General features: G+C 35.9%; 1 pseudogene; it reads right to left on the bottom strand.

Moving 5' to 3' along the window:
- On the bottom strand, positions 1–19,846 carry LOC109504875 (pentatricopeptide repeat-containing protein At5g39350-like; annotated as a pseudogene).
- Between the last annotated feature and the right edge of the window lie 5,998 nt (positions 19,847–25,844).

The raw sequence follows: 25,844 nt of genomic DNA, 5'->3' as shown, positions 1-25,844 counted from the left end.
TTGTCATACCAGCCCAGATTTCCTTCAGTTGCATAAAAGTAGAGAAAAAAAGAAATTATGCATGCAACCAAGATAGTTATTTTCCCTAACATTGAATACTTTACAGGCAACTCATTATGCATGTACATTTGGAATTGGTGTACACTCTCCTTCGGGTTTCATGAATCGAAACATTGTAATACCTTTTGGAGGATCCCCACTTGGCCAGGATATAAGCACAGAAGCTTGCTTCCTGTCAGCTATACAAGAGTTGATGGTCTTTCATATAGGCAATAGACTCACTAGTTTTTTTTCTGAAAAAAAAATGACCTGGCATCATTGTTGGAACATCCTCCGGTGAAACTGGTCTCTACCCATAACCTGAACCCTTTGTATTTTATCTCTGTAGGATGTCAAAGAGGAATTCAGCCAGGTCACTTTAGCTTCATGTATCCTGCAAGCAATATGATATGGATCAATGCCAGTCAATCCACACCAATGCATCCCAAGATGCACTAGCATTCTTGTCTCATGCTGGTAATTGTTCCATATGGCATGTGTCATACAGACTGGTACATGCACTGGCATTTCAACCAGACAATGCCACAGGTTAGCATATAATGCAATTGGAACTTATCTCAAAAATAATTATGTCATCTCTTCTTCTGGTCATAACCATGATCTTTAGTTTAGGATACTTCAAAAAGAAAGAAATTTCAGTTATAGTTAAGCAGTGTTTATGAAAATCACATTGCTCCAACTTTTAAGTAGGAAATATTATATAGCACCGGCAAATGCAATAATGTAGAGCCAGCAAGCAAACATGACATATTGTAGATTCAAAATATCCAACAAGGTCACATAGATCATACTTATTAAATCTTATGGGACAAAAGAACTTATATGAAGAAAAAAAAGCAATTGATGTTGTCGTGACCCCTAGAACCAACCTGCTTGCAATCACAGGAAGAAGATTCAGTTGTGCTCCTCATTATCTATAAATAGCACCTTGATTTTCCAAGCCTGACTCTAAATATTCCCAATAGAGAGGACCTCAAAACAACCCTCGGATGGGATGAGTAGGGGACCAAGTCTATAGGGATGTCCTTTTATAATGTACCCCATCGATAGACAATATCTAAACCAGTTCGGGAGACTGAGATCAAGGATTCAAATCCTGATAGGATATCCGGATAGAGTACCATCCCATGCATCGAGATAGTACCATCTCGTCAGCATCCCAGCATCTTGATCAAGATATCTTAGGATATTCCCTATCCTAAGTTTCGGGATGCGGCGGGACAATGGCGCATCCCATTCTATGGAAAAATCAGACAGCTTCATCCCACAAAATTTAAAACCTTAACTGAGATAGATGCTATTCACGATGGTTACATAAAGTTTAACTTTATTGTAACCACCATAAAATATATACTTATTATCTCATCGAAAGCTTATCTTGAACCAGAGTCTAAATCAAATTAAGACATCTAAAACAAATCTCAATGCGTGTTAGTGTGAACCACATCCGGATGGCTCAATTGGATCAATTCCAATAGTACTGTGATAGTAGAATATTTGTCATGGCATGTTTGACAAGGCAATCCTTTAACAAGGCCCAACAAGATGGCACCTGACTGAAGACTGATCCATATACTTGACGTCTAAGAAAGTTTAAGGTAAATATATGTTGGAGTTTTACAGTTTCATGCATGCAAAAATTTTTCAAACAAGTATGCAGCGAAAATTTAAAAATTCAGATTAAATATAATTTAATCTAAGCGTGCATAAGATCAAATCTTAAAACCATAAACAGAATCATCATATGTGAGATAGGATTCAGATACAGAAATCAAATAGAGAAAAATAAATAGAGAACATACCTTGGCATGGATCAATCTTCACTGCAAACTGATGATCATGGATATCTTTCGAAGATCCCTTATAGCCGTATAAGCATCCGGCCTCTATGGGTATCAACACGAGATTCTGATCTGATCAAAAGCATTTTGATCTCATCGGGGTGCTATTTCCCTTACAGAGATCGCATCTTGACAGTTGAATAATCTTTTTTTCTCTTAAGATACTTTTAGAGAAGAAGAAGAAGTAGAAGGATGATGATCTCTACGCTAGAGATCATGAGAAGAATCCTTTCTTCTCTTTTATTTCTATAACCCATGCATCAAATCTCTATACTAGAGATATAAGAATTTTGTTCAACTTTTGGACAAAGAGAAGAGGAGAAACCCATGTTTTAACATGGACAAAAGATGGGACAGAAAATGTCCTAACAACCAACCTTTGGTTGTTTGTAATAAAGAAGAGATAAGTGCAACCTTACCTCATGCCATGGAGCAATTCACCATGCCCTCTCCCCTTGTTTTTCTCCACACACTCTCCTCTGGTTTGGGTGTCCAAAATCTGATCTCTATCAGCCATCTAACGCCTCATGTGGTCCATGGTTTAAATAGATAAAGGGATAAGGTTTTTGGATAGGAAATAAGAGTCCAAGTAGCCTTGGACTCTCTCTTTATTATGCCGCCCACCCCTTCTCATATTAGCGCCCAGGTTTCTCATGGAAAGAAGGGATTTAAAACTCCTTTTTACATGCTAAAAACTCACGAAAAATTTCTCCTTTTGGGCATCCAAAAATTGGTTGGCGTGGGGCTTTCTTATACATATGGAGAGGAGGAGTTTAATCTAATCAGGACTCTTCTTTTAGGTGGCAAATTTAAACCAATTTAAATCCCAACCAATCCTAATCATATTAGGAACTAATTAGACCCAAATAGATAGAAAACCAAATCTGATTTGAAGCCCAAACTATTTAGATTAGATGTCACTTAATTAGAGGAGTCCTAGCCCTTTTGGACTCTCTCTTGGTGTTTGAGTCAAACTCAATTTAATCCTAATCCAATTAGGATTTGGTGCACCCATGAAAATGAGAATTCCTAGTCCAAATAAAAATTCAAACATTCTTATTTAGATCCTAGACTAATTAAGAATTAAGTCAAATTCAAATCCTAATTCAAATAGGAATCATTCTCCCATACAATTTGATTTTCTCATAACCCAATTAAGTTTGATCAAATCAAACCCATGTCAAGTCAAATTAAATCTAATTTAATTAGACTTGATGTAAGCTCCATAGCTCAATTATATTGAGCTATTTAGTAATCCAATTGCTAATTAATCCTCCTTTAACTCACTAACTCTTTAACAAGTTACTTAATGCAACTTTTGTATTAGATCAATCATCAATCAAATAGATAATCAAATCTCATCACGATTCATAATCGTAATTCAACCATCTGATCAGTCAAAAGTCTCTTTTGTGTATTACCGCATAGATTCTATTATGTCTGGTAGTGAGATATATTGTGATTCCTATCATAATATCATTGAAACTTCTTTCAATGGATTGGAACCATTCCAACTCTACCCACCAAGAATCATCGATCATCAAGATGATGCTCGTGGGTCTTACAATCCACCAATGATACCTAGCAGTATGTAGTGACAATCTACCAGAATAAAAGGTGATGAACCTCTAGGTGCAGTTAATGTATGATACAGTTCCTCTATCGTGAATCCCGACCGGATGGCAGATCATGGATGAATCGTCAAACCTCATCATCGATCATATGATAGATTCAATCAGCTCAAGTCTATATGTGATTCTCATGGAAAATCTTTTTCATTAATCACACTGCTATGGCCATAGACTTAAAGACTCAGCTTCTTAAATCTCATAGGACTACTCCCTTCTACTATGATTGATAGATCCTATCTAGGTGTAACCCTACTCCTACAGTGGACTAATTGTCGTCAATATCCACTACAAGGGCTCATTGAGATCCATATTTATATGTAGTCAAACTCCAGCAGCCTCATGCGAGCAACCATAACATCACAAGTCAAAGGATCAGTTATACAACTGCAGCATCAAGAAAGTCACTAACGAGTGAGCAGACATCTATGTGACTTTTCGTGTTGGTCACGCTCAGTGCTAGTTGTTCTCTAACAACCACCTGCACTCTCGCTCCAGTGTCACTATACTGCAGACTCAAGACCCATCTACCCAAAAAAAGCGATCCGTGCACTGATCTATCTGGATCAATCACCATCTCCATGATGATCCTATGACCAAGAGCAATTTAAGAATTAACCATCAATGACACATATCTCAAATTCTCAACTCTTTGAGAATATGTGTCATCATCTTGTTAATCTCTTGGATGATTATAGATATATAAAACATGAATGATAATATAAATACCCATAAAGTATAAAATTATGTCCTAAAAATATGATATGCGTCAGTCAAGATTGACTTCTGAGCATACATCCAACAATCTCCCACTTGCACTAAAGTCAATCTGTCATGTACCAATCTCCATCTTCACAAGACAGGCTTTAGTCTTAGGCTGGCTAAGTGACTTACCAGTGGGTCATCCACATCTCATGTAGAGTTTACTCTTTGTACCTTTATGTATTTCTACTTGAGGTAGTCACGTGTTCTGCTGCTCTATGTGCTTGGATATCTGGTAAGATCTAGGCTCCTTAGCAAGGGCTATGGTGTCATTGTCTTTGCAGTATAGTATCATGGCATCTGATAGCATGACATCCAATTTTGCAATCAACATTAGAACCAGAATACATCCTACACATCTACAGTATACTCAGCTTCCATCGATCGATTATTTGAAATATTTTCAAAATATCGACATAAGAACACACCCCATGATGTAGCCATTCTACCATCAATATCAGACAAAAAACCTGAATTGGTGTATCCTTCCATTCCTAGCTTTAATCATTCTTCAAATTAAGAACATATCCTTAGTTCTCCTTAAGCACTTAAGAATGTTTTCACAGCAATCCAGTGCTTTCAACCTGGATTCAATTGATATCTACTCGTGACATTCAAAATATTAACTATATCAGTTTAAGTACATTATATGGTATATATCTATGCCCAAGAGGATAGCAGACCCCTCTACGAGATTTCTATACTGAATTCTTTCAGCATTTAGTCTTTGTACTTTATCTGTGAAAACATAAACGTCCAATTGCATCTATCTCTACAGATCTTTAAAATTTAGGATGCTTGCTTTATGTCTTTTATGGAGAAATCTATATACAATCATATTTTAATGGATGTCAGTATTGGACACTCCCACTGACCCTTTTGAAAACACATATTCCTCTTTTCTGATCAAACAATTTGATCATATCATCAAAATAACTGTTTCAACTCCAAGAGTATTGTAGACTTTGTGATCTTCCATCACAAGAAGTGAAATCCATAAGCTATTCCATACAAAAATCTTTAAAAGATATCTAGTTAAGAAAGCTAATTCACATCCTTTCTTAGAGTCGATGTCTAACATCACCTCCTTGTAGGTTCTGGGATCATCTCTATGTTCTCTATCTTCAATGAGAAATGATTTTCTCTACATCCTCTGTTAAGCATACCTATGTGCCTTTCGAGAGGATAGGAGATCCTATTATATGTATGAGGTGGAGGAGGCATATATGTCTACTGGCTCATCAAAAATAAGTTCTTTAGGTCCTACGTCTCATTGCTCCTCAGAGACACTCTCTTTGAGCTTAAACTTTCCTCCAACTGCTTCATCTTAGTCAAACAATTTTCCAAAAAGATAGTATATCGGATCATAATTATATTATAATCCTTTCAGAAGGTAGTATCCCAAATTCTTTTAGGTGAGCTTTATAGATCTATCCTCTAACATATCCACCTGCTATCTTTGACACAGGCTGGACATCCTTAGATCTTGAAATAACCAAGGTTCAGTTCTCACCATGCCATATCTCATATAGTGTGGTAAGAATAGGTTTAGAGAGAATTCAATTTCATAGAAATAGAGTATATCCCTAAAGAAATAAAATAAATCAGTGGAGTTCATTATGGACCGGACCATATCTCATATAGTCCCATGACCCTTCTTAACTATTTGATTGAGCTGAGATGTACTAAGAGGGATCCAATATGAAACTTGTTATTTTATAAGATAACCGAAAAATTCTTTTCATTGATATTGCATATTCGATCTGATCGAAGTATTTTTAAAATTTTTTTGATTTGTTTCTCTACTTTACATCTGAATTATTTGAACCTTTCAAAAATTTCAGATTTATATCTCATATACTTATCCTTACCATGATTGATCATCAGTAAAGGTAACGAAGTAGAGACAACTCCTTTGTTAGCACATCACATGGGCTACACATATCAAATGTGTACAAGGATAAGTATTTCAGTGGTCCTTTTTCTCTTGTCCCACAAGAGTAGTTTGATCATATTTTCTTAAAGAGATGATACACAAACTAGATTTGACTAATCAGTCAATGAGCCCAAAGCCCATATTTCTCCAGTTTGTTAATCATTTTTTCTCCAATATGACTTAGTCTAAGGCTCCACATATACTTAAAAGTTTATCTCAATTTTGAATCTCTCAGATCTAATGGCATTCACTGTTTGCTCAATTTAGTTCACAGATACATCACCATGCAAATGATAGAGACTGTCTCTCAGAAATAAATCCAAACGATGATCACCAAGGACAGATACCCATGACCACAGCAGCAACTCTTGCCCTTTTGTCAATATAAGGATTACTTCCTCAGCCCTCTATCTTTCTATCGACTCTATATAAAATCACCAGAGCCTATAGCTCAACTGGGAGAAGAAAAAATCATAAGGATAGTATTGAGCAATTTTGACATACCTACGCTAGACGTGTCTTTGTTTCTTTAGGCTCTCCAGGTATTTACCTCTAAACTCTTTCAAAGTTTCTTTGTTAGCAACAATTTAACCAATTTAGATAAGATGCAAAGATGCTCATTTATATGATAGTTTACCATAAACTATCCATATAAACTAATCAGAGATCGCAGGATCAAATCCACAAGCAATTCCTTGTGCATGATCATATCGAGCCTTTTAAGCTCCTTAATATCTTTGATCATTATCAAATAACAATCATATACTGACTGCCCATCATGCATTACATGTACTGTGCGACTTTGATCACCTCACAACACTTACAGATGAATCAATGTGTTGTTGGCAGTGAACATATGCTCATGCATATGTTGGAGTTCATCTAACATGATTTCAACATATAGCACCTATCTTTATTGTTATTGTCTATCCACTCATCAAGTATAGCTCGTTGACTTTGGGTTGGACAGATTGTTAACATCAGAATAATCTAATAGAGAACATTGCTTAATTTTCTAAAATTAAGAATGATTCTTAAATTTATGAGTCAGTCTATGTAATTGATTTTGGTTAATCAGTTGATATCTAGGATTTAAGCTAGAGGGTTGGAAGCTGACACAATAAACAACAGAGAACAAAGATTCTAATTGGATGTTTGTACTTATTTTATAATTTGCTCTAGAAATTTTTAGATGCAAAAAGAGACTCCCACTATTTTATCAGATCTCTCAAACTCTCCAGATGAAGAAACAAAAATTCTAATACGATAATTGAGTTTCTAGTGGATGCTGCGGTCCCACCGATACCGTGCACCTCACCTAACAGTTATGGGTAACATGAACAAATACCGATACGTAGACAACTCTTTGTCCAGATGCTTCTCTAAGCATGTTACAGCTACTTGGTCTCTAAGTCATGTGGGCTCACCTAATAGTTATTGCCCGCACTCCTTAGTTAAGTCAGATCCACCATTCACAAGCAGGTGCAAAGTCATCATTGGATCCCTCACCTAACAATTATTGGGCCCAATCCCATTACTCTGGAGCAACTCTTTGCTAATAGAGTGGTTGCATATTTTCGATGTAACTGAACCACCATGACCAGTCGAGAATAATCTACGTCAGTAGCATGCCCGCACATCTACAACGGTGGAAGACCATTGAATTTAATATTTATGGAGAGATTTGAGTTTAGATCTCATCTAATCAGTCATCACATGATTGATCTAATTGGCATGAGCTAAATCAAATCGTCAAGCAACCATATTTGTGACTCAATCTTCCAAATTGGCCAGGTAAGTGAAGATTGGTGGAGGTCCCCCATTGCTTTCTTTAGACACCAATAAATTGACTAGATAAATGAACGAAATCAATTAAATAACCACCTTGCAGTTACTTACCTTAGACACCAATTGGTTAATCGATCTGAATAGGTTAGCTTGGGTGAATCAGATTCAAGCCATAAAGTCGAATTAGATCCTTAGGTTAATCGATTCTACATATGGATATCAATCGATTCGATCAATAATAATTGTATAATCTTTAGCTCTATTGACCTCACCCTAATCAACACTTGACTCGGTTTGATCAATTGTTAAATCAATTTGGACCCAATATGATCAAATTAGAAATCCTCAATATAATCCAATTACATGACCTAATTTGATCTACCCATGACCAATCCTTCATGCATAAACACTAATTTTAGATCTTAAATCTAAATTTTTAGATCTAAATTCTTTGCATGAAAAGTATGCTTTGATCTCGAAACAATTTTAGATCATACATACATACATACATATATTATATACATGAATAAATTCATATCATAGAAATAAATTTCAGTGCTAAACATATTTTCATATATCATATATACGAATCAAACTAAATCTCGAAACTCTTTTCAGATCTAAACAACAAAACATATATCACATATATACTAAAAAATCAGATCTAAAATTTTATTTAATTAAAAATTTTAACATCATTCTAGGATAACTATTTAGTATAATAAATTATGTCAAAGCAACATTATGTTAAAACGACATCAAAAATTTTTAGATCTGAAATTTTTCTCTACAAATTTCAGATCTAAATCCTAATCTCCTGCATATGACGTAGCTCTGATACTACTGTTGAAGTTTTACGATTTCATACATGCAAAAAATTTTCAAACATGTATGCAGCGAAAATTTAAAAATACAGATTAAATCTAATTTAATCTAAGCATGCATAAGATCAAATCTTAAAACCATAAACAGGATCATCATATGTGAGATAGGATTCAGATACAGAAATCAAATAGAAAAATATAAATAAAGAACATACCTTAGCATGAATCAATTTTCACCGCAAACTAATGATCATGGATATCTTTCGAAGGTCTCTTATAGTTGCACAAGCATCCGACCTCTACAGATATCCACACGATACTCTGATCTGATCAGAAGCTTTTTGATCTCATCGGGATGCTAGTTCTCTTGCAGAGATCGCATCTTAACAGTTGAATAATCTTTTTTTCTCTAAAGACACTCTTAGAGAAAAAAAGAAGTAGGAGGATGATGATCTCTATGCTAGAAGTCATGAGAAGAACCTTTTTTTCTCTTTTCTTCCTATAACCCATGCATCAAATCTCTACACTAAAAATGTAAGAATTTTGTCCAACTTTTGGACACAAAAAAGAGGAGAAACCCAGATCTAAACATGGACAAAAGATGGGAGAGAAGGTATCCTAATAACCAACCTTTGGTTGTTTGTAATAAAGAAGAGATAAGTGCAACCTTACCTCACACCATGGAGCAATTCACCATGCCCTCTCCCTTTGTTTTTCTCCACGCACTCTCCTCTAGTTTGGGCATCCAAAATCTAATCTCTATCAGCCATCTAATGCCTCATGTGGACCATTGTTTAAATAGGTGAAGGGATAAGATTTTTGGATAGAAAATAAGAGTCCAAGTAGCCTTGGACTCCCTTTTTATTATGCCACCCACCCCTTCTCATATTAGCACCTAGGTTTCTCATGGAAAGAAGGGATTTAAAACTCCTTCTTACATGCTAAAAACTCATGGAAAACTTCTCCTTTTGGGCATCCAAAAATTGGTTGGCATGGGGCTTTCTTATGCGCATGGAGAGGAAGAGTTTAATCCAATTAGGACTCTTCTTTTAGGTAGCTAATTTAAACCAATTTAAATCCCAACCAATCCTAATCATATTAAAAATTGATTAGACCAAAATAGATGAAAAATTAAATCTGATTTGGAGTCCAAACTATTTAGATTAGATGTCACCTAATTAGAGGAGTCCTAGTCCTTTTGGGCTCTCTCTTGATGCTTGAGTCAAACTCAATTTAATCTTAATCCAATTAGGATTTGGTGTACCTATGAAAATAAAAATTTTTAATCCAAATAGAAATTAAAATATTCTTATTTAGATCCTAGTCTAAATAAGAATTGAGTCAAACTCAAATCCTAATTCAAATAAAAATCATTCTCCCATGCAATTTAGTTATCTCATAACCTAATTAGGTTTGATCAAATCAAAAATATATCAAGTCAAATTAAATCTAATTTAATAAGACTTGATGTAAGCCCCATAGCTCAATTATATTGAGCCACTCAGCAATCCAATTGCTAATTAATCCTCCTTTAACTCACTAACTCTTTAGCGAGTTACTTAATGCAACTTTCGTATTAGATCAATCATCAATCAAATTGATAATTAAATCCTATTACGATTCATAATCATAATTCAATCATCTAATTAATCAAAAGCTTCTTTTGTGTGTAATCCCATAGGTTCTATTATGTCTGATAGTGAGATATATTGTGATCTCTATCACAATATCATTGAAACTCTTTTCAATAGATTGGAACCATTCCAACTCTGTCCATCAAGAATCATCGATCATCAAGATGATGCTCGTAGGTCTCACAATCCATCAGTGACACCTAGCAGTATGTAGTGGTAATCTAGTAGAATAAAAGGTGATGAACCTCTAGATGCAGTTAATGTATGATACAGTCCCTCTATCGTGAGTTTCGATTGGATGGCAAGTCATGGATGAATCGTCAAACCTCATCATCGATCATATGATAAATTCAATCAGCTTGAGGCTATATGTGATTCTCATGGAAACTCTTTTTCATTAATCACACTGTTATGACCGTAGACTTAAAGACTCAGCTTCTTAAATCCCATAGGACTACTCCCTTCTACTAAGATCAATAGATCTCATTTAGGTGGACATTCTACTCCTACAGTGGACCAACTGTCGCCAACATCCACTATAAGGACTCATTGAGATCTATATTATATGTAGTTAAACTCCAGCAGTCTCACTACAAATAGTCATAGCACTGCAGGTCAAAGGATCAGTTATATAACTACAGCATCGAGAAAGTCACTAACAAGTGAGCAGACATCTATGTGACTTCTCGTGTTGGTTACACTCAGTGCTAGTTGTTCTTTAACAACCACCTGCACTCTCGCTCCAGTGTCACTACACCACAGACTCGAGACTGATCTGTCCAAAGGAAGCTATCCGTGCACTGATCTATCTGGATCAATTACCATCCCCATGATGATCCTATGATCAAGAGCAATTTAGGAATTAATCATTAATGACACATATCTTAAATTTTCAACTCTTTGAGAATATGTGTCATCATTTTGTTAATCCCTTGGATGATTCATGGACACATAAAATATGAATGATAATATAAATACCCATAAAGTACAAAATCATGTCCTAGAAATATGATATGCATCAGCTAAGATTGGCTTCTAGGACATACATCCAACAATATAATGCTACTACTGCATAGAGAAGATTAACCCATAATATAGAGTTTATACAAAAATATATATGGAACCTAGTAATGAAAGGCTAAGAAGATAACTAATAGTAACTTAATGTGATAGTCCCACATCGGTTGTAGAACTAATAAATGATCGGTATATAATGACTTAAGTAGTCCGCTACTAACAACTTAGGCTTAAGTATTTTAGGCCACGTGGTACAGGCCTGAATAAGTTGTGGGGTCAATAGACAGCTTGGAATGTTACAAAATGGTATCAGAGCTACTCCCAGAGGTACTATCGTGTGGGGCCACGCTGGAATAGACTGTGCATCCCGATGATGTACCCTCAATCCGGTGGAAAAAGGTTGACCACTGAAGATGGTGACGCAACGTGGTGGGCTTGCCTCTGGAGTATCATATGAATGTGTACTGGGAGGGGATACTCGGGCCACTGGGGCCAAGTAGGACCCTGATGACGACATTAAAGATTTAAGTGGGGGAGATTGTGATAGTCCCACATCAGTTGTGAAATTAATAAATAACTGGTATATAATGACTTAAGTAGTCTACTACTAACAACTTGGGCTTAAGCATTTTGGACCATGTGGCTTAGGCCTGAATATATCAATCATTTATTAGTTCAACAACCGATGTGGGAGTATCATAATCTCCTCCAATTAAATCCCTGACGTCCTCGTCAAAGGCCTACTTGGCCCAGTGGCCCCAATATCCCCTCCCAATACACATCCATGTGAGACTCTGGAGGCAAACCCACCACGCTGCTGTCACCGTCCTCAGTGGTCAATCTTCTTCCGTCGGATTGAGGGTACATCATCAGGATGCACAATCTGTTCCAGTGTGGCCTCATACGATAGCACCCCCAAGAGTGGTTCTGATACCATTTGTAGGATCTTAGATCCTAACCAACTTTCTAAAAGACAATTGCCTAAGAGAAGGTAGGGTTTACTAGTCTTTATTAACCACATAGAACCTCGTATCCCTAAGTTGACCCGTATCAAGCTAGATCACCCTCATACGGCAGGCTAGATGGTTAGTCCCATTTAATCCCTACCAACCCACAAGACTTATTGCCACATCATCAGCCATCCCTTGGTTATCATCAGCCATCCTCCGGTTGGCAACCCCTCCCTAGGTTCCACCAGGTGTGCACTGGCACATGGCCAACAATCCCCCTCCCCCCAACAACATCTGAAGGGCCTATCGGATTTCGAACCTATAAGCTTGGTTTGATACGAGTTGTAATGCCCCAAGCAGTCTATTGACCCCACAACTTATTCAGACCTGAATCACATGGCCCAAAATGCTTAAGCCCAAGTTGTTAGTAGTAGACTACTTAAGTTATTATATATTGGTCATTTATTAGTTCCACAACTGACGTGGGACTATCACACTTAAGCTCCACCCGGGCAATAAGATATGTAAAAGAGATCTACAATTAGGAATTTGGCAAACTACACCACGATGAGAAGCTTACATAGAAATGTGGATGATCTCAAAGCATCCAAATAGTAAAATGCTAGGTCCTTATTATATGGCGAGGAATGACCACCATTAATATTTTAGTTGGCAATCTGTATATGAAAAAGAAAGAAGTATGCTTCAGTCCATCCAGCAACTCACATAGATTGATGACTTTGTAAATCTGAATATACAAGGCATAGAATGACGTTACATGTAAATAGTTTGATTTGTTGCAAACGATTGCTTCACTGAATCTAATGGGCATATCCATATGATATCAATAGTTAGTTATATCTTAACAATATAGTTACCATACAAATTTGCATGCATGAACATAAACATGAAGACAGATGAATGTTTCACAAGGCAGATACCTACCTACACATATCTAGATGTTCTCCAACTTAAGGTGACAAGAATTTGAAAACCATAATGGTGTCGTAGTACATAATAGTTTACAGAAAAGGCACCATTAGTCATGAATTGATTGGAAACCTGGTGTTGATGTTTAATCCGTTCAAGAGTGGATACTTGTAATATGAAGCCTACATTACTCATTCATAGAAAATCAAGGGCAGATGTTTAGATAAGTCATAGTAAAGATGCCGTGGGGAGGGTAGGGGGATGGATCAAGTGGTTTGTGATTGATGCCATTTGAGTATGCATACCTGTTCAAATCAAGGAAGTATCATCATAAATGCAGATGACTTTGATTTCATTTTCATGAGTCACAGAATGCTTCTGATCATGATCCACGACTGCACTTCATTGACTCTTTCCATAAAACTCCTTCTATTACTTCTGTATCTTCATGAGAAAATGCAACTCTTTGCTTTCATCAAGAAAAGTTTTGATGCAATCTACAAATCAACATCTCCTATTCTGCTAGTTCTTGCAAGTCATCAAATGCTCCAAAGTGCTCCAATCCAGCACTTTTTGTAGTCCCAATTAATCAACTTTTCTTATGATTTCAGTTGCATTCTTCCATCTTCCAGCATCCACAGACATGTTTGACAAAAGAACATGCTATCCACAATGCAAAGGATCCAACTAAAACAGCTTTTAGCTGCTATCATACCTATATCCGAGTTTCCTTGAAGCCGGTATGGTCCCGGTAATGCACCCAAGCATGTAACCCTGGATTTATTGGCATTTTCTCCAAAGCTTCATATGTACCCCATGGTCAAGAACGTTAATGAAGGTTGAATAATGCTCTCTTTTTGTCACAAGAATGAGCAAGAATGAGTCATCAGATCAATGAGAAGAGACGGCATGGCTTCGGGCTGATATGAAGATGAGAAGATGAACCATATTGGGATTTAGGCCTGTGTGCTGCATGTAGGACAAAACTTTGCTGGCCTCCTCTGCATGTCCATGGTAGCCCTGACGCAGGGAAACCCAAGTTACTACTGTGTTAGATCCATCTTACAAAATAGCAGTCTAGCGATTCTTAAGTCACCGCATTTTGCATATACATCTAATAGTGAAGTTCCAACAAATAGATCAGATTCATATCCAGCTTTAATTACGATTGCTTCAAGCCACATAATGCAATTCAATGAATCAATAACTGCACAAACCTGAAGAACATAGAGCAAGGTGATTGAGTCTGGTGTCATGTTGTTTAACTTCATCACATGAAAGACCCATACAGCTGCATCCACAAGGCCATGATAAGAACACTTCATAATTGCGGTTGGGTAGTTGTGCTGACTTTGCATGTTCTACCGAACACCATGCCTACCTTGACAAATCACTGAATCTTGCATGCGTGGATATAAGGGAATTAGCAACAAAATCATCACTGGTGAGACCTGCTTCGGTTGCAAATTGTGCTTGTAGTTCCTTCTATATCCTCTTTGAGTAATGGCTTCTATAACTCCCACAACAGTTGTTGTGCCTGGCATGGAACCATCATGCTGCTGCATAAGATGGGAAAGCTGCAGTGACGCCATAGGAAAGCCATTCTCATGACAACCATGTATCATCATGTTCCATGTCACTATCTTTTGAACATGGCATCTTTGAGAACAAATAGCAAGCCACATTTAAAAGTACGCACCTAAAATATGATTTTATTAATGATATGGCAACAAAAACATCAGACTCAAAATTATTCCTGATTGCACAGCCATGAACAGCTTTCCCCGATATGAAATTAGTTGCTGGGATAAACAGACAGTGTATTCACTAGGGTGACAGCATCTAACGTGCATGTCCTGTTTAGCATACAATGAAGGAGTTCAACTGCTTGGGAGAAATAACCATGATGGGCATGAAAAGAAAGCATAGTGTTCCAGCAATTCATGGGTTCACTCCTTTCAGATACCACACAATTTAAGATTCTGCAGGCAAATTCAAGTTCAGATCATTCACCATAAGCAGTAATAAGGCAACTAGCGACAAAAACATCAGAATCAAATCCCATAACTATAATTAGGTAATGGAGACATGTAACATGTTTTACACACCCTCCTAATAGCCTGACAGCTTGCAAAGCACTGACTGACAATTCAGAATTTAGGGAAGCTAACTGCTTCCTCCATTTTACCTCCAAAAAAAAAAAAAGACAATTCAGAATTTACTTCAAGCTCAACAAAAAACATGCACTAAATCAAGGTCAGAGCTTTCTCAGGGCACATGAGGACATGTCTCTCTTGCATCTTATCAAACAAAGATTGCCGTCACTCACAAACATGGCCCCTATCAGTAAATGATAAGCATTCTCGGTGTAAACATCCATAGCGATTCCCAGCTTAACCAAAAGTGCATGGATCAACCACCCATCGTCAATAGCACCTTCTCCTATTTGAGCACATGCCTGCAGTGCTGTCTCAAGGATCGAAAGATCCGGACTCAACCCTCACTTCATCAGTAGATGAAACATTTCTAGAGCTCCCCATCCATTTTCACTTTGCATATACCCCGATATCATTGCATCCCAAGACACAATATCTCTTTATAGCATTCTATCAAAAAGCCCCTCAGAAATATGACACTCAGCGGCCTTATTGCAGTAAACAAGAAGAGAATTCCCCAAGAAAGTGTCAGCAAGCTCAAGCTGGCGAACAACAGAAGCATGGATGGACATCCCGAGCCTCTCATCTTCGAACCCACAGCACACCTGAAGCAAGCAACAGAGAGTCAGGAAAATCCATCCAGAAAAATAGAGACGGCACTTGTCTGCATACCCATTTCGAGGATAACTAAATAGCATCACATTCCAAGCACCAACATCTCTCTTTCAGGAATTCATCAAACAGCTTGCAAGCACCATAGATATCTACATGCATTAAGAGAGCATATCATGTAACGCAGAGGCGATCAAGATGTCATCTTGGAGGTTAGATTTGAGAATGTGGCCTTGGAGGGAGAGTCAAAGGGGATGCGAATGGAGAGCAGCCGGAGCCTTGAGGAGCAGGAGGTAGGTGGGTCTGCTGGGCTTCAGGGCTTGTTCTCCGTAAATTTGGACGGAGAGAGAGAGAGAGAGAGAGGAGGTTTAAGTAATCTTCGGCCTGAGAGCTGGCTATCAATGGAAGTAGATGGACAATGGATATGGGACGTTTGGATTGAAGAGGAAGAAAGAGCGCAAGGAGGTCCTCTTGTTTTTGGTAGAAAGTGAAGCCGGAGCTGTATTACTTGAAATAAGTGTAGCAGAGTACAAACTATGGCACAGAAACAGCCATTTTAAGAAAGAAACCACTTTACAAGGAGAAATGGGCATAAGACACGCACACGATATATATATATATATATATATATGACTAATAAAATATACTTTATTTTATTAATTTGATTCATATTCAATTTATTATAAATAAATTAAAATTAAAATTAAAATTAAATAAATTTGAATTATTTAACTTATTTAATAATTAAATTAAATTTAAATTTTAGATATTTGATTCGTATAACCTATTTAATTTATTTAATATTCAGATAAGATTGAGTCAGATAACTCATTTAACCTATTTAATCTCTCTAATCTATTTTTGATCCATTTAATCCGATCTGTTTAATCTGTTTAACCTATTTAAGATCCGTTTAATTTGTTTAAAATCTATTTAACCTGTTTCTAACCTATTTAATCCGATCTGCTTAATCCGTTTAACCTGTTTAATTCATTTAATTTAATTTGACCTATTTAATAAACGGATTAAACGCATCGGATCGGATTATCAGTTTAATAAATAAATTGGGTTCAAATTTAAATTTTTGACCTATTTAATAAACAGATCGAATTTGGATTGATGATTTTTTGATCCGATCCATATTGAACCGATCCGTTTATGATCCGATCCGTCCTGATTGTCACCCCTATATATAGCAAATCCATGCATCTAAATTAAATCCTGATTTAAGGAGCAAGGACTCAACCAAGTTTGAGCAATAGATGAGAGTCATAAATATATGCATGTCCGAATTAGAATATCCTCCTGAGTATGGGTCCTCATAATAAGGAATATAAGTTATAGCACACATGACCGGTAACTATCATTTGAGATAGTTGAAGTTGAGTAGCAATCATGGAAATAAACACTGATAGAAGAATGTGAGAGCCATATGTGTAGCAGCTAGCCCCAATAAACTGATGATATCTACATGAGTTGGTGGGCATATGATTTGAGATCCAGACGTGTAGATGCTCCACAGCCCCGTAGCCATCATAGTTGCAAACATTACAACTTTTAGGATCTATGTATCAAAATCTCTCCACTCCCAAAACTTGTCAGTGCCAGTGCTAAGCAATTTAATAGAACAACCTCTGGAGAACCGAAGACCTGTAAAGAAAGGATTTTGACACCTGAAGCCCGCTGAAGGATTGAAGACAGATAGCGATTTGATGCAGATGAACAGCAGCAGACAATACATCAATTTGATATAATTTGAAGTTGGCATTTCATTTATCAATAGCACATAGCCATGGATCAGTTCCTGCAAGAAGTATATTAGTAGTAACTGTACCCTCCACAGTGAAGAAAAATAATATATTAGGCACTCAGATTCTCTCTTCTTACTCCATTTTTGTTAACATTTTTTCCACTCTATTTTTTTTCCTTCCTTTTCTGATCATTGACCTCTCCCTCTATGACTCTCAGATCTACATGTTTACATTGCCAAGCTCTCTTCTTTTCACTCAAATTATTTTCTCCCCCAACCCCTTGTAGAGTTGCCTGAATTTCGAACAGAATATCATCATCCTTACATCAGTGATCCAGCCAGTATAAAACTTAGAGATAGGCTAACAGCATGAGAAGCATTTGCTTTATTCATATTCCTTTGAAAAGCAGCTAAGATGATGAGCAACCAATAAAGATTTTTCACCATCACTGCAACATCAATATTAAAGTAACATGGTAAACAATCTTCCTTATTTTTTCGCCCATGTTGATGCAACACCACCTGACTACCGTACTTTCTTTTACCTTGTATTTTTCCACCTTTGTAGACATACCATTGAATGATGTTTGTAAATAAAGATAATGATCTCATATTCCAACATCTCTGTTGCTTCCCACCAATGTTTTTCCTCGAAACCATATGACCTCAGTCTTCATAGTTGATATAAATTGAAGTTGGCATCTTATATATGAATATCATATAGACATACATTAGCAACAGAAAGAGGTATATTAATAGTAACTGCATCCTGCACAGAATAACATGTATGTTAGGCCCACAATTTTTCTCTCTTTAATCACTCCATTTTTTTTAACATATTTTCCACTCTGTTTTTGTTCCTTCCTTTTTTGATCATTGACCTCTCCCTCTATCACCCTCAAATCAGCTTGTATGCGTTGCCAATCTCTCTTGTTTTCACTCAATTTCTTTTCTTCCCCAAACCCCTTGTAGAGTTGCAGATATTCCATACAAAATATCTCCATCCTTGCATCAGTGTCCCAGCTTTGGAATATGAAGCCTAGAGATAGGTTGACAGCATAAGAAACATTGGCTATATGTATACAATAGCAGCCAAAAGCAGCTGAAATGATAGGCAATCGTTAGAGAATGACCACCATTGCTGCGATATCAAAATCATAGCAACACAGTAGACAATCTTCCTTATTTCTTTTCCCATGTTGATGCATGACCTCTTGACTACAGTACTCTCCTTTACTCGGTATTTTTCCACCTTTGCAGTAAAACCATCGAATTATGTTCCTAAATAAAGATAATGATCTCTTATTCCAGCATCGTTGTTGCTTCCCACCACTATTTTTTGTCAAAGAAACCTTATAACCCCAGTCTTCATAGGTAATAAGGAAGCGAAGGTATTTATGAAAAGATCCCTTAGAGTTAACAGGACATCTGTGAAGAAAAGAGGAGACCCATGTTAGTTGACAATAAAAATAAATCGAACTCCTTGACATTCAGTAAAAGAAATCTGCGAAATAGACAACAGATAGAAATCAACAAACTATATTGACAACAACTAGTGACGATAGAATAAAATCCATGAGAATCAGCATTGAGTGATTGTCTACACTGCAAATCAACATCCTGATTAGAAGAGCAAGTGGAGTCTCCTGCAACCTGAATTGCCTCTCTATAAATATAGCGAACTCGAAGAGAAGAGATAGAATGGGATCAATAGTAAATATCCTGTAGTAAAGGAATATGAGTAGTTTTATAATTTTGATTAAACAAAATTCAAGAAATTACTATAGGAGAGTCCCGAGAATGATGGTCGATAATTGGAGATAATATATAGCTATCCTGACTCCCAACCAAATACCAACAAGTTCAGCAAAAAGCACAGCTATTGGAGACAACACCTTTCCCTCGCTATTAACAAAAGTTCCATTATAATTCCCGATAACAAATGCAGCAGCAAGCATATTAGAAGTTGTTGAGCCATCAAAATTTACTTTGAAAACTCCATAGAAAGAGAATAGCCATGAAACTAATAAAGAAGTGGACAAAGGATGAGAAACTCTATTACAATATCTACACTGAGATAAATTATGGTGCTTAGAATAAGACAAGGCTCGAGTACCCACCTGATGAGGAGTATAGCAAGTATTATTAAAAATATGCTCATGACGAGCTTGCCAAATGGCCCAGGCTACTATTCCAACCAAAACTTTTTGTTCTTGAGGGACCATTCCATTTGTCATGAAGGAAAAGATCTCTACTAAGTTAGAAAACAAAAATAGCACATGAAAATTACGATGAAGATAATACCAACAATACTTAGCAAAGGGACAAAAAAGAATAACATGGGTGCAATCTTCAATGATATCAGGACATAAATCATAACTCTGTGAAAATATGAGAGTAATGGCCCGAATAGCAAGAAAAGCTTTAGTTGGCAGGTACTTCGAAGTTAACTATCATAAAAAATTTGAATTCTGGGAGGGACCTTAAGGTACCAAATCCAATGAAAAATTGTTGAGAAACAGTCAAATTATGAATAGAAGAAAAAATGAAAATACTTTTTAGAGAAACCATAAGGAGTTTAGAATTACCCCAAACCAAAGTATCTGGCCAATCTATTTAAGAAGCGGGTAAAGAAAGAATCTTTGTAACTAGATCAGTAAAGAATAAACGATTTAGAACAGTCATATTTCAATCCTTAGAAGAGATAAGTAAATCAGAAATTTTTAAATTGAGGTCCAAAAGGTCAACATTAACATAAGTAGGCCGCACATTTAAAACCAAAATAGATATCCAAGGATCTACATAAACCTTTATTGATCTGCCAGTGCCAATTAGCCATTACATTTGAAGTTGGACCCCAAGACCAACATCGCAGATTTTTCTCTAGATAATAAAGTAATGGTGGGGTTTTTGATAATTAACCCACAAACAAAGAAAATGATAGTCAGCCTTAATTAACCTAGCCCAAAGAAAATTGGAGAGAGAAGCAAGTGGCTAGAAATCTTAGACAAGCATTGATGTTTGCTAGAAATTAAAGAAGTGATACCCAAACCCCCAACGGCCTCAGGCAAACAAACCCGATCCGAAGCAATATGGTGCAAACCCCTCAGAAGTGGATGAATGACCTCATAAAAAAAGTCCTCATTTCTTTCTCAAGATTGTAGTGGATATTGATAGACAGATGAATGGCAGATAGGTATATAAAGAAAGGATTAAAAGAATCAATTGAATTAAAGTAGTGCGAGCCGCAAAAGAAAGAGTCCTCTATTTCTAAGAATTGATACACTCAATGACTTTTCTAATCATAGGTCAAAAGACACAACGACCAACTAACTTCCCAAATATTGGAATACCTAGATATTGCTATGGCAACTTCTATTCCTGAATGTGAAAAAAGACATGAATGAAAGATTTAATCCTAGATGGAGTGGATGGACTGAAAAGAATGTGAGACATAGAGAAGTTATCCATTTGACCAGAGTGACAATAATAAACATCGATTCGCAAGGAGATTCTTTGAGATTCCTATTTGAAGAGCATTTAATAAATTAATAACCATATCATTCGTGTATCTAGTAAAATAAAACTTCATTAGGTCCAATACATTTTTCAAAACTCAAAAAATATTATTTGTATCTATATAATTTTTGTAGGCTCTCTATGATTTGATGTATTATTAATTTTTAAAAATATAAGACCATGGTGGAGCAATCTAACTTTTCTTTTTAGTAGTAATGGGGGGTCAAAGATCCCAGGCGGGCCATCTAAATTTATTCAAAGAAGAGAAAGAATTACAAAGAGGAGTAAAGAAAACAAGGATCAACATGAATGTAATTAGAAATTAAAAAAAATATATTAACTATTTACCAACTCAATTCTCTCCAAATCTTAGAAAAACCAAAAAAAAGTTGTTTTTGGTTACTCAAGATAGACCAATTGTTGTCAAATTTGGGATTAGCAACTCAAAAAACACCCTATCAGAAATTTTAGAAAATAGAGTAAATTTTAGCAAAAAAGTTATAGAAATCTATATTTTCATAATTACTTCAACTTTTCTATTCAAAAAAAAAATATAACTACAAATTTTTTGTATTCACTACAAATTAGATATTCCAAAAGTTGACAATGATAATTATATTTCATCTCCTATATTTGGCAGGATAGGATGGGTTGATTATTGGCTTGGTCTTGTACAAGTTTTTTAAATATCTCCTTTCTATTGATTAAAACTCTAAGCAATTTAGTGTTTTCTCTTCAATATACCTGAATTGGTGGCTTAACCTATAGAATTAAGTTGGTGGGTAGTTTGGATATTCATATACTCATAAGCACAGATATTATTGCAACCATCTTATAGAGTGATGTAACTATGAATGCTAGATATAATCTCAAAACAACAAGGTCAAAGTTGGCCTATGAGTTGTCGATTATAACTTTGAATGCTAGACATGAAAGAAAAAATAAGCAAAGACTTTCTTTTACTAGTGGACTATAACTTTTGATCTTGAAGGTGTGCAAATAGTTATATTTAGTCACAAATAAATGTAGATACAATCTTCCTTCCTAATGGTAGCTTTGGTTGTTTAATATCATGCTAGGTTATGGTTGTATTGATTGAATTTTTAAATACATAGCTATTGGGAAAGAGCTCATCTTTATCGAGTTATTAAACATAATAATTATATTGAATAGGTGAGGCTTATGAGTTTTACAAGGTCAAATTATATTGATACAAATCTAGTTCGCAATGCACATAAATCAAATTATTGATAACTAATCCAATAATATCTCCATGGTCTATCTATATTATGATATGCTATTGTTGTTTAACTCCACCCTCATCCATCTATGACTCGCATATCAACCCTATTTTTACCTTACACGACAAATGGCTCAAGACAGCTCACCCACAAGAATCACCTTTCATAAATTTACACTTATTTATCTATACTATATTTTGTATTTGAAAAAGAATGAGATATAGATAATCATCAAAATCAAGAGTCCATATCTCTCTTTTCTAATCAGTTAATGAGAAAACAATCTTTCATCTAACAAGCATTATATTGTAGTTTTAAAATTGTTAAACCTATGGACGAATCACACCATAGTGTACTAGTTCAATGGATTTTAATTTAGAATCTTCTGTTAGAGCATATATTTTATTGGCTTAATTGCTTAAAAAATCCTAAATTTTTTTGGGGGTTTCATTTTTATCCTAAACTTCGATTCGTTATAATCAGATCTTGAAACCTTCTAAATATTTCAATTTCTCTCCTAACCATTACTTCTATCTAATTACCAAGATGGAAGTAATGTGGTAGATGATGTGGCAGATACTGTTGATATGACATCTCTTAGTTAATATAGACTAAGCTACTTTCCACCTTTTTAATCCATCCTCCAACTAGGATTTTGCCTTTCCTTTTTGTCCTCCTAGGGTTTCTAATTCCTATTTCTCTCCTCTCATTTGGTGATTGAAAAGTGATGATCGAGGTATTGATTCAAAGTCTATTTAAAAGTGATAGCTTGTAAGAATGTTGGAAGGTCAACGCGTGAGTCTCTAAACCATAATATAGACTCAACAGGAAGCAATGATAGTGTAAGAGAGTGCAAGCGTAGCCTCCTATTTAAACTATGTATTTCATAGAGTGATGGCAATCTTGAAAAAAAAATTCAGAGGTTGTCAAAACTATCAGATAACTTTGATCGATCTTATAGCTATAATGTCACTTATTTGATTATGATCTTTATGTATAATTATTCTTATTTGTAGAATGAGTCGTATTGTAGTTACTTCACATGAATCAATCCGAAAATAAAAGGTTGAGCCAAAGTAGCTCTTCTTGAAAAGAGAGATGAAGTAAGAAATTTGAAAGCTGAGGTGGGAAGATTGTCTTGAATCATTGGAAGGTATAAAGAAAGTTCAGATTTAAAAGAATATATATCAAAGTTGAAAGGAGACACAATCAACTTGTTAGAAGAGGCAGATGTCTTAAAAAGGGAGACTTTTGATATAAAATGGAAGTAACAAAGGTGAAGGCTGACTGTGCTAGGTTGAAGAAAGAGCTTGTGAAGTGTGCTGTAAGGAAGAAGTTTTATTTGATTGTAATGATGGTTTTATGGGCTATGCTAGTAGTTTTTTTTGATTAAAGAATAGATATAATTTTGGAAGTCATGTATACAATGAATGTTTTGTGATCGGCTTTGCAATCAATGATATTATCTTTCTAATCAGTTTTGAAATCTACTTTATTCTTTATATAATAATTATATATGATTAGTATTCAGATGTTGAATTTAAGGTTGTTACCTGTAATTGGTGCCAAAAGATAGTTCATGCAATTGACAGTTTCATCAATAGTTTTTGGTATATTTGTTAAAAGTATCTTTAGTCATGGAATATTATTAGCAAATGGAATCACATATTTTAAGAAAAACATAACTAAGGAATTAATTCAAAGTTGAAATCGAGATAAGAAACATGGCTAAAGGAAGTTTCACAACTGTATAATTGAGCTTTGAAACTTTATTGATACTTTAGTCTAGAGCTCTGAAACCTTGAAGAAGCTCTAATGTTGTGCTAAACTTGAAGAGTTCTAAAATCTTGGAGGGAGTTTCAATGTTGGGCAAAATTTGTATGTGAAATCTAACTCTGAAATATGGACGAAAAGAAGGTTTGAAGCAGAACCTTGAAACATGGATGAGGAACAAGCTGCATCAATTCATAGGAAATTGATATGCAATGAAACTGAGTTCAATTCATAGCTCTGAAAATAATGAAATTGAGTTCAATTTCAAAGCACTAGAAGATTGAAACCAAGCACAAGTTCAGCTTTGATCGAGAGCACAAGTTCAGCTGAAACTTTGAAGAAGCTCTAATGTTGGTTCAGAAATTTGAAACATTGAAATTGAAGAGAGGATTCTTGAAAGCACTGGAACATTGGAACCTTGAGCCTAGTTTCAAAGCTTTGAAATATTGAAACTAAAGACATTTTAAGAAGGTGAGGTCAATTTCAAAGGTCAATTTTAGAGCTCCATTTTAGTGCTTTTAGTATATTGAGACCGAGCTCAATTTCAGAGCTTTGAAACTTTAAGATCGAGCTCAGTATCACACCACTGGACCTTCAAAACTAGATCCTAGTGTTGGGAAATGTGTCCCAAAAAGCCAATCGTCAAGCTATTGACGGTTGAGCAACCAAGTATTGTAATTGATTTGTTAATAAATAAAATATATTTGGTATTTTCATCATAAGCTTTCATCTTCTAATGAACTCCGTTGTTATGATGAAGTCCTTAGGACTATTTAGATTCGATAAAGAGAGAATTTATCGATTAGTCCTTAAAACTGTTCACGACCAAATGATAAGCTGTTAATAAGGACGACAGCTTCTATCGAGCATAGGTCGCTATAGGCCATATGGGTTGGTTATCCTCTTAACCAAGGAGTGTGGAGACACTGGTATGGCATACAGGTGAGATGTAAGGGTACATCATCATTGAACGTGACCAACTCCAGAGCATTCTGCTGTCGAGAATGTCTCTGATGGGATATAGGTATAAGTGTCCCTTATATCTGAGATCGCCTCAGTGACTTGCAAGCAACTCACTGTGCTTTGGTACCGGACTAACTGAATTTCTAATTCAGGGACGGAAGGCTTCTGGGCACAGTCAAGTACTTGCGAAGTCAGAGTGTGATCGAGATGGGATCGACCACTCCAAGAGTTGGAGAAGAATGAGTCGCTGTATATCAATTTAGCAAAATCTTGGCCAGGATAATCCATCAGATGGATTTGATATTTTGAAATACAATGTGGATAACTTGATCAGAGTTGACAGTTGAACTCTGGGGTGTCCTATGATCATTTTGGTCAAGGGGATGAATTATATGAAAACTATATCCGCATGGGTTCTAAGGATGTTGTTCTACACATTCGACCTATCCGGTCGTCGGGT

Source organism: Elaeis guineensis, chromosome 6 (genome assembly GCF_000442705.2).
Source record: "Elaeis guineensis isolate ETL-2024a chromosome 6, EG11, whole genome shotgun sequence".
Taxonomy (NCBI): Eukaryota; Viridiplantae; Streptophyta; class Magnoliopsida; order Arecales; family Arecaceae; genus Elaeis; species Elaeis guineensis.
Note: the sequence above shows the minus strand (reverse complement) of the source record. Positions and strands in the feature narration are given on the sequence as shown.